We start from the raw sequence: 16,169 nt of genomic DNA on the forward strand, positions 1-16,169 counted from the left end.
TGCATAACCCCAATCTAACCATGAGAAAAGCTCAGATTATACTCAATTAAAAGACATTTTAGGAAATAACTGGCCCGAACTACTCCAAAATGCCAAGCTTATGAAAGCCAAGGAGGGGCTAAGGAGCCGTTCTAGATTAAAAGAGACTAAAGAGGGCTTCCCTGGTGGCACAGTGGTTAAGAATCTGCCTACCAATGCAGGGGACACAGGTTCGAGCCCTGGTCCGGGAAGATCTCACATGCCACGGAGCAACTAAACCCCTGTGCAACAGCTACTGAGTCTGCGCTCTAGAGCCCGCGAGCCTAGAGCCCATGCTCTGCAACAAGAAAATCCACTGCCATGAGAAACCCGCGCTCCACAATGAAGAGTAGCCCCTGCTTGCCCGCAACTAGAGAAAGCCTGCGCACAGCACTGAAGACCCAACACAGCCAAAAATAAATAAATTTAAGATAAATAAATAAAAGAACTAAAAACATTAAAAAAAAAAAGAGGCTAAAGAGATGAGATGTGACAATTAATTGTCATCTATGATCCTGAATTGGATTCAGGGAATCCAAAGAAGGGGAAAATATGCCATAAAGGATATTATTGGGAAAACTGGCAAAATTCAAATACAGATCATATATCAGATTAGAGCATGAAATTAAGTTTTAGCTGTGATCATGCAAAAGAATGTTCTTGCTGTTAGGAAACGCACACTGAAGAATTTAGGGGCAAGGGGACGTGATATCTGCAATTTACTCTCAAAAGGGTCAGGAAAAAATAGAAAAAGAAAAAGACAATGATAAAGCAAATGTGGCAAAATGTTAATTGCCGAAAGCGGGTGAAGGTTGTTTGGGATTTCCTTGTATTATTCTTGCAACTTTTCTGAGTGTGTCTGAAATTATTTAAACATAAATTGACTATAAATACTTTTGGAAGAGTAACTTAAGCACAATATCCTTTTAGAAGAGTGACTGAAGTTTCCACCAAAATGTCCATGACTGCTATAGACACATTTATTGAAAAGGGACAGGTGGTGATTGATTAAGTTCATACTGGTTGGAAATTTTGTACGGTCCCTTAGAATCACTTCATAAACTAGACTAAGAGAATCAGTGAGTAGCTGGCTTTTGAAAACTGGCCTCTGTATTTTCCTTCTGAAGATACTTGTTTGAATTATTTTACCAGTAAGACGGCAGCGTACATAAGGGTAGAGAGGAACGGTGATCAGTTGTGTTACCTCCAGGGTCACGGTGCCACCAATCCCATCACAGAGGTGGTGGTGGATCAGGCAGAAGTGTGTCAGAGTACTAAGGAGGAAAAAAAAAGATGAGTGTGGTGGTATAAAGCCATATTAAGGAGAAAGGAGATGGAAGAGGGAAAGATGGTTGTATTTGCTATAATTAAATATAGGTGAGTGTGTCTGAGTGTGTTTCATGGGTGGAAGGAATTGGTACCTAAAATAAAAAAGAAAATGAGTGGGTTATCCATCAGTTATTGTCACAATCTTTCTGTAAAACAAACCACCTCAAAATCCAGCGCCTTAAAACAACAATCGTCTATTTTCACTCACACATCTGCAGGCTGGGCTCAGCAGGGGTTGGCTCAAAGGTCTGCTCTGCCTGTCTCTCCTCCTTCTTGGACCAGCCAGCTCCCCAGAGTATGTTATCCTCATGGAGATGACCAAGAAAAGGAAAGCAGCCCAGCTGCGCAAGTACATTTCAAGCCCCTGCTTGTATCACTTTTGCTAATATCCCTTTGGCCAAAGTGAATCACATGGCTGAGGCTAAGGTCAAGGAAAGGAGAAGTAGACACCATCCCTAGTGAGAAGAATTGCAGTTACATGGCAAGGGATATGGATACTGGGAGGGAGGACGTGATAGAATAATGCAGTCCTCCACGAGGGAGTCAATTAGCAAGGGGAGAAAGACTTTATTTTCTCATTAGAAGGCAAGTTCTTCCAACCATTTGTGTTTGAAGATTCATCCTTTTTTTTTTTTCCAGATAAGTTTATGAATATAGCATCAGGCAAAATCTTTCTGACACATGGGAAAGAGACTGTCCTTTGCTGCCAGCCCTGTCCCCTTTGCCAGCCGGCTTCACAACAGAGGCAGCATAGATGAAGAGAGGCCGTGTAGTTTAAGGGTTTAGAACACATTTAAATCTTGGTTTCACATGGATTCAACTAGAGATTATCATACTAAGTGAAGTATGTCAGAAAGAGAAAGACAGACGCCATATGATATCACTTATATGTGGAATATAAAATATGGCACAAATGAACCTATCTATGAAGCAGAAACAGATTCACGGACATAGAGACCAGACTGGTGGTTGCCAAGGGGCAGGGGGCTGGGGGGGATGGAGTGAGAAGTTGGGGCTAGAAAATGTAAGTTTTTATATATAGGATGGATAAACAACAAGGTCCTAGTGTATAGCACAGGGAACTAAATTCAATATCCTGTGACAAACCATAATGGAGAAGAATATTAAAAAAAGAATGTGTACATATATGTATAACTGAATCACTTTGCTGTACAGCAGTAATTAACACAACATTGTAAATCAACTATACTTCAAAAAACTAAATAATTTTTAAAAGATATACAGTAAGGACATAATAACTATCTATCCTTCTATGCTAAGTTGTATCATTATATTAAAATATGAGAAATATCTTTTAAAAAATTAGTCACTTGCGGGTTTCCCTGGTGGCGCAGTGGTTGAGAGTCCGCCTGCCGATGCAGGGGACACGGGTTCGTGCCCCGGTCCGGGAAGATCCCACATGCCGCGGAGCGGCTGGGCCTGTGAGCCATGGCCGCTGAGCCTGCGCGTCCGGAGCCTGTGCTCTGCAACAGGAGAGGCCACAACAGTGAGAGGCCCGCGTACCGCAAAAAAAAAAAAAAAATTAGTCACTTGGCTTTCCTCTCGGAGTGGTTTACAATTTTTATTTCCTAATTCTACCTGCTATGTGTATGTCCAAGCTGGAAACTGGGCTAAGTCTTCCTCAAGGAAATGGGGATTTTCTGCCCTTTCAAGCTTCCGTTCTTATCTCCTCATTTCAGATCTAGAACTAGAAAATAAGTTCAACCTGGCAAAATTTGAGTGCAACACCTTTCTCCTCTAATAACACCAAAAACTTCTCATTTACCCTGCATCAAAATTATCACAAGTTCAGAGTCAGTGGAATCCAGATTTGTGAGGGTTTGCCATGTTTCTTCTCTGAGCTCCTTGGAAGGCCCCCATGCCACGTGTCATGCAACGCTGTGCTTTTTGGTTTATGAAATCAGAAAACACAGCCTAAGGGAGCAGGGCCAAAGAAAGGTATTAGGAAGATAATGTTAAAACCTATAATAAAATTAAAACGATGAATATAGCTAGGGGAACTGTCCATCCAGGGAATAAGCATATTAGTGTAAATGGATTAAGAGTCAGAAATTAATGAGGTCTATTAATTGAGTTGATTCCTGTAATCTGGTAAAATGCAAATAGCATCTTCTTGTAATCGGCCCGTGGACTGCCTGAATGAATACCACTAGAACCACTAGAAAGCAGGTTTGGCTTAGAAAGAAAATAATACTTAAAATCTTTTAGCAAGGCCACAACGAGGGTAGCTGAACCACCACTTGACTTTGGAGCCATGGATTCCTGGAATTAATAAGAGTAATAACAATAGTGAGCACTTATAGTAGTACCTATGTGCCAAGTATTGTTCTAAGTTGACTCATTTAATCTTCATAGCTGTGCAGTACGTGCCATTATCATCATCCCCATTTTATAGGTGAAGAGATCATGACATGGGTAGGTTAAGTGATTTGTCCAGGGTCACATACCTAGTAAGTATTGAAACCAGAATTTATTTTATTTTATTTTATTTTTAAAATATTTATTTATTTATTTATGGCTGTGTTGGGTCTTTGTTTCTGTGCGAGGGCTTTCTCCAGTTGTGGCAAGCGGGGGCCACTCTTCATCGCGGTGCGCGGGCCTCTCACTATTGCGGCCTCTCTTGTTGCGGAGCACAGGCTCCAGACGCGCAGGCTCAGTAGTTGTGGCTCACGGGCCCAGTTGCTCCGCGGCATGTGGGATCCTCCCAGACCAGGGCTCGAACCTGTGTCCCCTGCATTGGCAGGCAGATTCTCAGCCACTGCGCCACCAGGGAAGCCCTAAAAATATTCTTTTCCATTATGGTTTATCATAGGATATTGAATACAGTTCTCTGTGCTATACACTAGGACCTTGTTGTTTATCCATCCTATATATAAAATCTTACATCTGGAGTGTGACCGGGATGGCGCATTTTCTTGCACCGAGTAATTCAGTGTCGCTGGCGGCTGAGCAGGGCGGAGAGTTCTATGGTGAAGTGAGGGGAGGGATTCATGTAGGCGTCCAGGGGAGCCTTGTTCTGAACTCTAAGGTGGGAAGTTGATGCTGGGGACTGCTACTCCCAGACTTGCAGCATGAAAGTTGTGATATCATCCTCGAACCATCAGCTTTGAAATTTAAGAAGAATGGAGAAGACTCAAGAAACAGCCCAAAGAATTCTTCTAGAACCTTACAAGTACTTACCTCAGTTACCAGGTAAATAAGTGAGAAGCAAACTTTCACAGGCAATTAATCATTGGCTAAAAGTTCCCAAAGACAAGCTGCAGATTATCATTGAAGTGACAGAAATGTTGCACAATGCCAGTTTACTCATTGATGATGTCGAAGACAGCTCAAAACTCCGACGTGGCTTTCCCGTGGCACACAGCATCTATGGAATTCCATCTGTCATCAATTCTGCCAACTATGTACATTTTCTTGAACATAGAGAAAGTCTTAACCCTTGATCACCCAGATGCAGTAAAGCTTTTTACTCGCCAGCTTTTAGAACTCCATCAGGGACAAGGCCTAGATAGCTACTGGAGGGATAATTATACATATCCCACTGAAGAAGAATATAAAGCAATGGTCCTGCAAAAGACAGGAGGACTATTTGGATTAGCAGTAGGTCTCATGCAGTTGTTCTCTGATTATAAAGAAGATTTAAAGCCACTGCTGAATACACCTGGGCTGTTTTTCCAAATTAGGGATGATTATGCTAATCTACACTCCAAAGAATATAGTGAAAACAAAAGCTTTTGTGAAGATCTAACAGAGGGAAAGTTCTCATTCCCTACTATTCATGCTATCTAGTGGAGGCCTGAAACCACCCAGGTGCAGAATCTCTTGTGCCAGAGAACCGAAAACGTAGATATTAAAAAATACTGTATACATTATCTTAAGAAAGTAGGTTCTTTTGAATACACTCCGAATACTCTTAAAGAGCTTGATTCTAAAGCCTATAAACAAATTGATGCATGTGGTGGGAACCCTGAGCTAGTAGCGCTAACAAAACACTTAAGTAAAATGTTCGAAGAAGAGAATGAATAATATTAAGCCATTCTCGATTAGGCCTGATAGCTTCGTTGACTTCTTTTTGTCTTTTAGCCTACTACCTTTTGAAAAATTTGGACCAAGCTGTTGGTCTCCAAAAACTGAGTGATAGTGGTGATGTGAGTGAGGTTGTTTCAATTTAGAATCCCTGTGTACAGATAATCAGCATAGTACCAAGTTGAAGGAATCACAAGGAGGCACATATAAATAAGTCTAATTTGAATGTCAGAATGTGCTATGATGGGACGTTGTGGCCAACTCTGCCACGCACGTTCTGTTGATTCTGTCCATAAAGAAGACTTCAGCTTCCAGAAACTTTTATCCACATACTTCCTAACTGTGTTATGTGGGCATTTCACAATTCATCTACCCCATTTCCAAGCCATTGACTACTTGGGACCAGTTTCTATAGCTAGCTGGTCCAATGACCACAGGAACTCCTCTTTCTTCCTAAATGTCGTTGCTTAGAATAGCTCATTCTTCTCCCTGGAAACTCCCTTACTAAAGTCTTCCATAAAAAAGCTGACAGTGACCAGCAAAAAAGCAAAAACAAAAAAAAACTTACATCTGCTATCCCCTACCTCCCACTCCATCCCTCTCCCAACCCCTTGCCCTTGGCAACCATCAGTTTGTTCTCTATGTCCCTGATTCTGTTTCTGTTTCATAGATAGGTTCATTTGTGTCATATTTTAGATTCCACATATAAGTGATATCGTACGGTATTTGTCTTTCTCCTTCTGACTTCACTTAGTATGATAATCTGTAGTTGTATTCATGTTGCTGCAAATGGCATTATTTCGTTCTTTATAATGGCTGAGTAGTATTTCATTGCATATATGTACCACATCTTCTTTATCCGTTCATCGGTCGATGGACATTTAGGTGGTTTCCATGTCTTGGCTATTGTAAATAGTGCTGCTATGAACATAGGGATGCGTGTGTCTTTTTTTTTTTTTTCAGAAGAATGTAGTTTGGTATTTATTTAGTATAAAAGGTTTGTGCACAGTGTAACAAATACAGTTTTTACAAATCTGTTTTGAAAATGTGGTGGTTGTTTACTTGGGTTTCATACTCTTAAATACTTCATCCATCAGGTTTTTTTACTTCTTTGTGCCTTGTAACTGCTCGGCTCATACAATCTTGAAGTTTAGCTCCAGTCAGTCCACTTCCACCTGGTTTGTGAAGACAACATAGCTTGCCTTCCTCATCCATTACTACTGTTAAGGTTCCATTTGCCAGGTTTTCCTCCTCTTCAGTAGGGTCAACTATAAGCAGAGCGTCATCAAACACTCTGCTTTGATGTGTTTGATGCAAACACATGGAAGTTGCAACTGGATGAGTTCTAATATTCAAATAACTTTTCTTCTTTAAATTAACTTCTGCTAAAGCAGTTTCTTCATTTATAGTAACTTCAGGCAACTGTACATTTTTTAAAGCTGCTAACAAAGCAAAGGTGCAAGCATCCAAAATGTTTCCATCATGGTTGAGGCAAATGAGATCACAGTATAGAACCCAAGCAAGCTTTCCTGAAGAGATACACAAGTCCTCTTTCTGAACTACCTGTGAATTTTCAATGACATCTGCAATGAACTGGCTGGCCACCTGGGCCTCTTCTCCAGGAGGTCCAGACCGAAATCTCCAGGAACACAGAGGTGATAGATCCGCATTAGGAAGAACATATCCTTTATCAGGGGCATCTGTTGGTGGTGCTCCAAATTCCGCTTTAATTCCGCAAATTACTGTAGTATTTCCCAGCTTCACTAAAGAAGAACCATCTGCAGTACCAATTGAACCTATGTTGACAGTTGTGGTTCTGAATTCACCAAGTTCTCTTCCATCAGGACGGCAATTCTCTTTCAAAAATCTTCTGTAATACTCCAGAGGTTCCACAGTTTCAAATCCGGCAGCCATCTTCGCGTGTGTCTTTTTGAATTAGAGTTTTGTCTGGGTATATTCCCAGGAGTGAGATTGCTGGATCATATGGCAACACTATTTTTAGTTTTTTGAGGAGCCTCCATACTGTTTTCCATAGCAGCTGCACCAACTTACATTCACACCAACAGTGTAGGAGGGTAAAGTGAATAATTTTTAAAACTAATATGAGAGCATTTATTATCCAGTTGGCCCCATGGAGAATCAGCAGGTTGGAGATTTGAGGATCAGCTCTGACTCAGGAGAGCTGGGTTTATTTGGACACGTTGTTTACTTTCTCTGACCTTGTTTCCCTTTTTTTTTTTTTTTTAAATAAATTTATTTAGTTTTGGCTGCATTGTGTCTTTGTTGCTGCGGGCGAGCTTACTCTAGTTGCAGAGAGCGGGGGCTACTCTTTGTTGCGGTGCACGAGCTTCTCATTGCAGTGGCTTCTCTTGTTGCGGAGCACAGGCTCTAGGTGCGCAGGCTTCAGTAGTTGTGGCTCACGGGCTCTGGAGCACAGGCTCAGTAGTTGTGGTGCACAGGCTTAGTTGCTCCGCGGCATGTGGGATCTTCCCGGACTGGGGCACGAACCCGTGTCCCCTGCATTGGCAGGCAGACTCTCAACCACTGCTCCACCAGGGAAGCCCTCAAATTATTTTTTTGAAACTCATATTCTTAAAGTGCCTTCAGATTTAGTTTGAGTTACGGGGGAAAGAAAAGTTTCATTACGCTACAGTCATATTTCATTTTTGACATTAAAAAATATTGTTCAGGTTGGTCTTTTGACCTACTTATCAAACATTTGGTGGCTTTTGACTATTGCCAAAAATGAAATCACCATTAAACGACAGAAATGTATTGCCATTCAGGATATTTTAAAAATTACATATCATGATTTGGAGGCAAACCTAACAAAATAAGAGTTTCAAAAATGTTTGAGCAATGATTTCATCAATCTTGGCATTAATAAAAAGCTTCATAAAAAGACTAGCTGGAAGGTGCTAGATCCTCTTAGAAGTGTACATTCTAGTGGGCTTGTTTCAAAAAACACACATATAATTTTATAGTCTTATCTCATTTAAAACATAAACTCTTAGCTTTTATCAGAAGTATTGGGTTTTCTATTGTAAAAATAATGTCATTTCCCTGATACCACATTTGGTAAGAAACCAATTTCAATTTCCAAGCATAAAGAAGAGTTTATAAAAGTGCAGTTGTTTCCTTTTATTCCTTTTAATCCTTTGATGCAGAAGAGAAGTCAAACCCTGAGATAGGTTACCAAGAATGTTCCAGAAGGGCCTAGAATCAAAATATGTGATCCAGGGAAATTATAGAGGAAATTATGTGGCATAAAATAGCAGCTATTGTATGGCCATCAGCAGGAGGATGAGACTACCAAGAGGAAGAGCCAAGATACCAAGCAAGAAAAGGTTTTCTAAAAATCTTACTGTGTTTGATTTTTAAAACAGCTTTATTGAGATATAAATCGTATAATATATAATTCACCCATTTAAAGTGTACAAGTCAATGGTTTTGAGTATATTCACTGTGTGCAACCATTACTAAACTCTAATTTTAGAATATTTTCATTACCCATAAAAGAAACCCTTTAGCAGTCATCCTCCCCCATTCCTCCCAAAACACCCTCTCCCCCCAGCCCTAGGCAACCACTACTCTACTTTCTGTCTCTATAGATTTGCCTATTCTGGACATTTCATACAAGTGTAATCATACAATATGTGATCCTTTGTGACTGGCTTTTTTCACTCGGTAGCATGTTTTCAAGGCCTATCCATGTTATAGCATGTATCAGTACTTCTTCCTTCACATGGTTGAATAATCATCAGTTCATAGACATTTGGGCTGTTTCCGCTTTTTTTTTTTTTGGCTACTATGTGTAATGCTGCTATGAACATGCATGTACAAGTTTTTGTGTGGATATATGTTTTCATTTGCTTGGGTATATAGCTAGGAGTGGAATTGCTGGGTCATAGGGTAACTCTGTGTCTAACATTTTGAAGAATTGCCAAACTGTTTTCCGCAGCAGCTGCACCATTTTACATTCTCACCAGCAATGTATGAGGGTTCTGATTTCTCCATATCTGTTTGATGTTGTTTTCAATCAGACATTCAAGACTGCTAACAGCAGATTCAGCCTATTAAGATGGAAAGAATTAGAAAGAGATATAACAAACATATGAAGTGTTTCAGGGCTGCTGACAGTGTCATAAGCCTGTTGGATGAAGAATCAGGAAAACATTCAATGTAAAATAAAATATTTTAAACATTATCATCATCAACCAAGATTGCTTGTCACCACCTGTTCTTTTGCACTTATTGAAAAAGCAAGACCAACTGTGTCTTGGAGACACAGCATACATATTCATATTTAGAGACTTAAGGACAAAAACTGAAAAGGGAGAGAGCTTAATGGAAATAAATAATTGATGATAATTATAATTGAGGAAGAAAATGAAGAACAATTTATGATATTATTTCAATGTGATGTATTATCAAGCTAAATGTCCAATTTTACCTCTGCCATTCCCTCCCTGAAAACTACATTTCAGCCAGAACCTCAGCTCCCACTGTCCCACCCTCAGATGACTCTGCTGTCCCATTTAGCCTGGATTCTTTGGTGGCTTCTCCACTTTTGCCTCTGAACACATAGCCTGTACTCATGTTACTCATTTGGCAACTTTTGACCTATGGCATCTATTGTAGTTATTTAGATTTTGATGCCCGTCTGCTTTACCTCCTTTCCTCACTTTCTGAACTCAGTCAGGGTATTCAACTTGCATTAAATTTCCTAATTCACCGAACACAGCTTGCCATTATGATGTGAGAATTTCATAACGGCATTCAATTTATCTTTGTTGAGTGATTTAATTCTGGAGCATGACATATAAATTTCACTGATGTCACAAGATGACAAGGCACAAATTTTTCTTGTCAATTTCTGGACCCTGAAAATGAGCCCCCCAAATTGTCTATTTTTTAAAACAATATACCAATTTCAGAATAACAGTGCACACTAGCAGCCCAAAATAAATATTGATCATAAACTGACACCTAATCGAATGTCTGACTCATCCTGTGTGTGACCCATTTCTCGTCTGAGTACACACACACACACACACTCCATGCACACAACCTCAACAAAACTTCACCAGTCAATATCTGCCTCTGAGCACACAAAACTTGAGCAGCAACAAAAAATAGGAGTTGCCACTTTCACAAAAGCCTGAACATCTATTCCCAAGACTAGGAAGATAATGTTCATCTTCCTGAAAACCTTGAGACATTTTATTTGCAACATTTTATGCTGCAGAGCTTATGAAATAAAATAATAATGCAACACAGTACACTTTGTTTTTAAATAGCCCCTTTCATCCAAGAAGCTTAAAGAAACTTACAAACATTACTCATTCACCTTCATAAATTTTTTTATTGAATTAACAAGATAGTCTACCAAGCAAAAGTTAAAAGCAATAAAAACAACCATATTTTATGTAACGACTGTTCCAAACATATCCAGTTTCCATTTTCTTGACTTATATGAAATTATTCAGACTCTCATTAGTTTCAACCTCCAGGAGATAAGGCAACAGTGAACTGGTGAAGTGTATAAATAAAAAAGAATAATTCAGAGCTAGTGTCGCATTTGTCTTCCCTCTGTCTAACTTAGAGCTTTAATTCTGAAGAAGGAAAAACCCGTGATACATTTCTTTCCTTGCCAATCCTATGTGTATTTCATGTTTTACAACAACTCCACTGTCTGTAATGTGGTTTGAGCTCTTGGGGGAAACTCTGTTGATGCAAATAGACATATTCCTAGGATGCTACATAATGCTTTCATGGCCTAGCCATTTGTTTTTTGATCTTGATATTGCAAAGCCAAAATTTGCTTAGGTCACATGTTTTCAAGTGGGGGGCTGGGGCTTGTGGGGAGTGCGGGAAATTTTTCACCCACTGTGGAGGGGGGCGGGGATCGTACTTAAACCTACCTGAGGATGCTGATTTGTACAGTATAGTAATTGTATTGGAAGTCTGTCTTCTCAGCTACTTCAGTCTATAGGCGTCTTAAGACCTGGTATTGTGGCTCCAGTATTCTCCATGGGTGTTTTCTTCAAGTGGGTACTAGCCATTCTAATGAATTATTTCTTAAATTAACATAAAAGCAAGACAATGCTCAAAAGTAATATTAAAATAACAGCATTGTCTTAGAACTGCTTGCAACAGCAATGAGAAAATGGATTTTCCCTAGGAAAGTGGAAGCCTCCACAAATGTCACCCTACCCTCTACCCCAGATTTTTCCAAACCATATTTTTGTTTGTGGTCTGTTTGTTGGGAAAATTCCTCACCTGTCTGGATGTTGAACTAGATGCTAAATCCAGGCCTGAAACTCTGCAGGTTTTATAATCACACATTCACGAGACTCTAGGCTCTTATATATGCCAAGGCAAATGTTTAGATGACGATAAAGTAAGATATTGCCCATAGCTTTATTTTTGTAAATGAATTAAATGAATTATTTTTAAAGGAATAGTCAACAATGTTCAAGTGTTCTAGCTGATGTGTGACTTTGGCCCTATTTATGCTATGCCAAAATAGTTATTTTAGTGGGAAACAAGACAAAAAAGTCCCATTTATTATTTGACATGGTGTAAATCAAAAAGAATAAAGATTTGTCAGTTTTAAAATATTTTATTACAGAACATTAAAAACATAAGAAGAGACAGAATAATCAACACTTATATACCCTTTACCACAAAAAAACAAACATTAACATTGGCCTTGCTGACTTTATTCTCATAAAATAAAATGAAATAAAATAAAAAAGAATAAGATTCTGCTTTAGCTAAGGCTTTATCCTGTTCCCTTCCTCTCCTTTCCATTCCTGAAGAAAATCAGTATGCTAAAGTGGGTGTGCAGTGTTCCACTGAAAAATGACTAACTTCACCTATTTATTTATTGATCCCTAAATTGGTCAAAGTGAAACTTACTTCCACCTTTTCCTACAATTGCAGTGTTGCAATAAACACATATGCACTTTTACTTGGGCACATGTGGGAGAGTTGCTCCAGGGTGGATATTGACATGTGGAATCTTGGGTTGCTGGGTAGACACATAATCAACTTTGTTACATATGGTCAACCTGCTCTTCAGATCACTCATCTGAAGCATCTTATAGGCTCCAGATCCTCACCATTGCTTAGTGTTTTCAGACTTTCAGACATGTTAAATTTTTGCTAATCTGCTATATGTAAAAAGGTATTTAATTCACATTTTCCTGATTATAAGAGCAGTTGGTCTTTTAACATATTTCATATTTCATATGTTTTTTTGCCCACTTGGGTTTCTCCCACTGTGAATTGCGTTTTCAAACTTTTGGGCCATTGTGGGTTTTTTTTGAAGTATAGTTGATTTACAATGTTGTGTTAGTTTCAAGTGTATAGCAAAGTGATTCAGTTTTATGTATATATATATATATATATATATATATATATTCTTTTTCAGATTCTTTTCCCATATAGGTTATTACAAAATATTGAGTTCCCTGTGGTATACAGTAGGTCCTTGTTGTTTATCTATTTTATATTATAGTAGTGTGTGTATGTTAATCCTAACCTCCTAATTTATCCCTCCCCCACCGCCCCTTTCCCCTTTGGTAACCATAAGTTTGTTTTCTATGTCTGTGAGTCTATTTCTGTTTTGTAAATAAGTTCATTTGTATCATTTTTTTAGATTCCACATATAAGTGATATCATACGATATTTGTCTTTCTTTGTCTGGCTATTGTTTTAATGGGTTGTCATTTTTTATTGATATGGAGGTGCTCTTTATATGGTAAGATTACCAGTCCTTTGTTAGTTATATGGATTACAAAAGTCTTCTCCCAGTCTCTGTCTTGACTTTGTTTCTAAATATCATCTCTGTTTTCCTCTCCTTTTAAAACTTATTTTAATGGAGAATTTCAAATATATACAAAATTGGAGAAAATAGTGTGCCCCCATGTACCCACCACCTAGCTTTAACAATTGTCAACTCCTGGCCAGTCTTATTTGATTTACACCCAACCTGCTCCCCAGCCTTACCCCACCCCCCACCAATTCCTCCTCTTACTTCCTGGGTTGTTTTGAAGCAAGTCCCGGATATCATTACCATTTTGCCCACAAATATTTCAGTATGTATATTTAAAAGGTGAAAACTTTAAAAAGAAAAATGATACAGATTGATTTGTCATTTTGTTTTTGCATCTTTTTCATACAGAAGTTTAAATTTTTTAATATGGTCTAATATGTCATTTCAGTTTTATTTTTCATTTAGGTTTTTAATCAACTGAGATTGTTTCTTTTGTATACAGTGAGATATGACTACAATGTTTAAAAATTTTTTTTGCCTTATTTAGCAAATCGTTCCAGCACCATTGAGTGAGTAGTTCATCCTTTCCAGACTTATTTATAATATCACTTTTGTTAAATATCAAATTTGAAACTATACTTGGCCATGATGAATTTATCTTTGCACCATTAACAATACTTTTTAATTACTATAGCTTCATAATAGGTTTTAACATCTGAAAGACAAATTTTCCCTTCTTCTCTTTAAGATTGCCTTGGCTATTCTTGGTCCTCTATCTCCTCTATCTTTCTTATGAATTTTATTTTTAAATTATTTTTTAAATTAATTAATTAATTTAGTTTTTGCTGCATTGGGTCTTCGTTGCTGTGTGTGGGTTTTCTCTAGTTGTGGTGAGTGAGGGCTACTCTTCGTTGTGGTGGCGGGCTTCTCATTGTGGTGGCTTCTCTAGGAGGCTCTAGGAGCATGGGCTTCAGTAGCTGCAGCACACAGGCTCAGTAATTGTGGCTCGCGGGCTCTAGAGCACAGTCTCAGTAGTTGTGGCACATAGGCTTAGTTGGTCTGAGGCATGTGGGATCTTCCTGGACCAGGGCTCAAACCCATGTCCCCTGCATTGGCAGGTGGATTCCTAACCACTGCACCACCAGGGAAGTCCAACTTTCTTATGAATTTTAACTTGAGATTGTCGAGTTCCATGAAAGATCCTATTGAGATTTTGACTGAAATCACATTGAATTTATACGTCAATGTGGGCATATCTTTATGATGTTGAGAATTTCCACCTACAAGTAAAGTATACCTTCTCATTTACTTGTCATCTTGTCATCTTTCATGTCTCTCATTAAAATTGTATAATTTTCTTTTATAAATGTGCTCTGAATTTGTTAGATTTATTTCAAAGAAACTTAGCTTCTATTGCTGCCTTAAATGTTATCTTTTTTTAAATTATATTTTATAATTTTTTGATGATGGTATAGAAGGAGGCAATTGGTTTTATATTTGAAATTTATACTCAACAACTTTGTTGAACAATCTCATTAGTTCTAATAGTTTGTTAATTCCATAGGGATAATCATGTCACCTGCAAGTGACAACAGTTTTGTTTCTAATATATTGTAATTATTTTTCTTTTCTTAATTCACTGGCAAGAATCACTAATATAATATTAAATAAAATAGTGATAGTGGGAATTTTTTCCTTGTTCTTAAGTTTAAAGGGAGTATTTATAATGTTTCATGTAACAGTCAAGGTTCAATCAGAGGAGTAGAACCACTAGGAGATAAGTATTTGTTACAGGGATTTGACCGTACACAACTGTAGAAGCTGTAAGGCTGCTGTCCTCCCAACCAATGCTGGAGCTTGAAGTCCAGGGGCAAACAGTGGGGAAGGGAAGATGGATGTCAAGTGGAGGAAGGTCAAGGACAGCACTGAACCCACAAGCACAAACTGGAGCCCACAAGGGTGGACTGAAACCTATGTCAGTTCTTTTTTTTCTTCTTCCTTTTTAAAAAATCGAGGTATAGCTGATGTACAATATTATATAAGTTTCAGGTGTACAACATAGTGATTCACAATTTTTAAATGTTATTCTTCCTTTATAGTTATTATAAATTATTGTTTATATTCACTGTGTTGTACAATATATCCTTGTAACTTATTTATTTATTTTTATTTATTTTTTTGTGGTACGCAGGCCTCTCACAGCTGTGGCCTCTCCCGTTGTGGAGCACAGGCTCCAAACGTGCAGGCTCAGCAGTCATGGCTCACGGGCCCAGCCGCTCCACGGCATGTGGGATCTTCCTGGACTGGGGCATGAACCCATGTCCCCTGAATTGGCAGGTGGACTCTCAAACACTGCGCCACCAGGCAAGTCCACTTATTTATTTTTATACATAAGAGTTTGTACCTCTTAATCTCCTACCTCTATCATGCCCTTCCCCCTTCCCTCTCCCCACAGGTAACCACTAGTTTGTTCTCTATACCTGTGAGTCTGTTTCTTTTTTGTTGTATTCACTAGTTTGTTTTATTGTCTGGATTCCACATTTTAGTGATATCATACAGTATTTGTCTTTGTCTGACTTAACTTCACTTAGTATAATACCCTCCAAGTCCATCCATGTTGCTGTAAATGGCAAAATTTCATTCACTCAAATGGCTGAGTAGTATTTCATTGTGTACATATACCACATCTTCTTTATCCATTCATCTGTTGATGGGCACTTAGGTTGCTTCCATTTCTTGGCTATTGTAAATAATGCTGCTATGAACACTGGGGTGCATGTATCTTTTCAAGTTAGTGTTTTCATTTTCTTCCAGTATATGCCCAGGAGTGGGATTGCTGGATCATATGGTAGTCCTAGTTTTAGTTTTTTGAGGAACCTCCATACTGTTTTCCATAGTGGCTGCACCAACTTATATTCCCACCAACAGTGCACAAGGGTTCCCTCTTCTCCACATCCTCGCCAACATTTATTATTTGTGGTCTTTTTGATGA

At 38.6% G+C, this 16,169-nt stretch overlaps 2 pseudogenes; one reads left to right on the forward strand and one right to left on the reverse strand.

Annotated features, from left to right (window-relative positions):
• The first annotated feature begins 4,490 nt into the window (after positions 1–4,490).
• On the forward strand, positions 4,491–5,394 carry LOC103074998 (geranylgeranyl pyrophosphate synthase pseudogene; annotated as a pseudogene).
• Positions 5,395–6,452: 1,058 nt separating this feature from the next.
• LOC103075287 (exosome complex component RRP43 pseudogene) lies at positions 6,453–7,308 on the reverse strand (annotated as a pseudogene).
• Between the last annotated feature and the right edge of the window lie 8,861 nt (positions 7,309–16,169).

Source organism: Lipotes vexillifer, unplaced genomic scaffold (assembly GCF_000442215.2).
Source record: "Lipotes vexillifer unplaced genomic scaffold, Lipotes_vexillifer_v1.1 scaffold15, whole genome shotgun sequence".
Taxonomy (NCBI): Eukaryota; Metazoa; Chordata; class Mammalia; order Artiodactyla; family Lipotidae; genus Lipotes; species Lipotes vexillifer.